At 21.3% G+C, this 2,151-nt stretch overlaps 1 protein-coding gene across 1 annotated transcript in view; it reads right to left on the bottom strand.

The window, feature by feature from the left end:
- Positions 1-171, bottom strand: part of LOC107495368 (hydroxyproline O-galactosyltransferase HPGT3) — a gene marked incomplete in the record, with an annotated part of 5,004 nt that extends 4,833 nt beyond the window's left edge. The window contains 1 exon segment of the mRNA XM_021125403.2: positions 1-171.
- Between the last annotated feature and the right edge of the window lie 1,980 nt (positions 172-2,151).

The following is a 2,151-nucleotide window of genomic DNA, read 5'->3' as shown; positions in this document are numbered from 1 at the left end:
GATTTAATGGTGTTTGTTCTCTCTATTGTTGCCTTGGATTCGATTGGATTTGGGTTCCTTTATTGAGATTTCCGATTTCGTGAGTGTTATTTTGCAGTTTCGATTTCCGATCAATTGATGCCAAATCGGAAACTGGAAATCAGAAAGAGACCCTGCTACTAACGGACGAGGGTTTTTACTTTTTATTTTGAATTTCTTCATTTTTATTAATATATATATCATATTTAATTTATTTTTATTATGTATTTTGAGTTTTTAATGTATATTTTATATAAATGACTAATTTTTGTGTATAACTAATATGGTTAGAAAAAAATATTATTATATCTATTTTGATATAATAAATTATACACCTTATAAATAGTGTAAATTATCTAGATAAAATTAATTGATTTTAAAATTACGTAAATATTTTAAACTAAAATTGATTATCTATTGTGTCCTGAACATTTTTATATAAATCGAATCAAATTGATTCGATTTACGCTATTTAAATATTAATCAAATTAACTTGATTCGATTTGTTATGTGTATCATTTATTCTTTGTAAATTTTAAAATATAAATGTCAATAAAAAATAATTAAAATATTATATCAATTAAATTATTATTTAATTTATAAAAATAATTATAGAACTTACTTTGATGACTTACTTCTAACTCAAATTTAAATTTTTCAGATCATAAGGTCATTAAAGTATAAATTTTATACTTAATTTCACAAATAAAATGATAATTTAATTAATATAATATTTTAATTATTTATCAAATTACATATTGTATAAATATGATTAGTCTTTTTATATTATATCACTATAGAAAAATTCAAATTTTTTCATTCTTATATTACTTTAAAATATTATATTTTATAATAATTTTTTAACATTAAAAATTTCAGTAATGATTCTTTATATGCTAATAAGTTAAATGATGATTTTATTGAATTTTTAAAAATAATTTATTATTCGGTTTTAAATTTATAAATTTATAAAAATAATTTTTTTTGAAATTTGAACTAAAATACAAAAATTAAATTTTTATTCTTATTGATTTTTATTTTTTTAATATTTTACTTAATCTAAATAGAGGTATTTTTTTATTAACATTTATATTTTAAAATTAATAAAAAATAAATAAACAATTAACTTAATTTGATTTACTATGTGTATCATGTATCAATAGTAAATCAAATAAAAAATCGAGTTAATTTGATATAAATATTTAGGATAGTATCTATCGGCTGAATTTTTTTTATATGGAAGAAATATTGGTGTTTTTTTGGGAAATGGGATTATTTGGTATAATTACAGATGGGTGGATTTTGTAGGTAAAAAGTTAACACGTAGAGGGTATGGTGCAACACGTGGGGGGCGTATTAAACACGTGTCAGCATCCTAGCCAACACGTGAGGGGCGTGTTGGACACGTGGCAGCGTATTGGCCAACACGTGGGGGGCGTGGTGCAACACGTGGAGGGCGTGTTGAATAAGTTCCACAATACTGTAATACACTTCAAATATCAATATTCAACCAAAATACCATTTCCATTTCCATATTAAAAATAATTTCTGGTATCTATAACCAATTTTAATTCAGAATATTTACGTAATTTTAAATTTTATTTATTTTATCCAAAAAAATTATCCTTATAAATAAGATATACATGGAAATCTCAAAAAAGCATTCAAATGAATAGATATATTTTAGCTACAAAATATAAACGTATTCAAGATTCAACAAATTTAAACGTTAGAAAATAAGTATTTTTCATTTTTTTATTATTAAGTATAGAAAAATTTACCAAATCTGCAAGCATTGTATCAAGTAAAATAAACATATATTTTTTATACTTTTTAAAGAATCAAGCTGATAATAAATGAAAAAAATAAAAAGTTTTACTTAAAGATATTTACATTTTTTATATTTTTAGTTATTTGAGTCAAATTTAATTTTAAAAGATTTAAGACAATAATATCTAATAATTTTTAAATTAAGTATAATATAACTATATAAGTCAATTTTAGTTTAGAAAGACTTAAAAAAAATATTTGATTATATTCAAATTTAGAAATCCACGGTATATTGTAGAGTGATACAAAGCTTGAAGAAAGAAGGTTTTTAGGATTGAGTGTCTACACTCTAGACAGTAGATC

Source organism: Arachis duranensis, chromosome 6 (assembly GCF_000817695.3).
Source record: "Arachis duranensis cultivar V14167 chromosome 6, aradu.V14167.gnm2.J7QH, whole genome shotgun sequence".
NCBI lineage: Eukaryota > Viridiplantae > Streptophyta > Magnoliopsida > Fabales > Fabaceae > Arachis > Arachis duranensis.
This window is presented reverse-complemented; position numbering and strand designations above follow the sequence as displayed.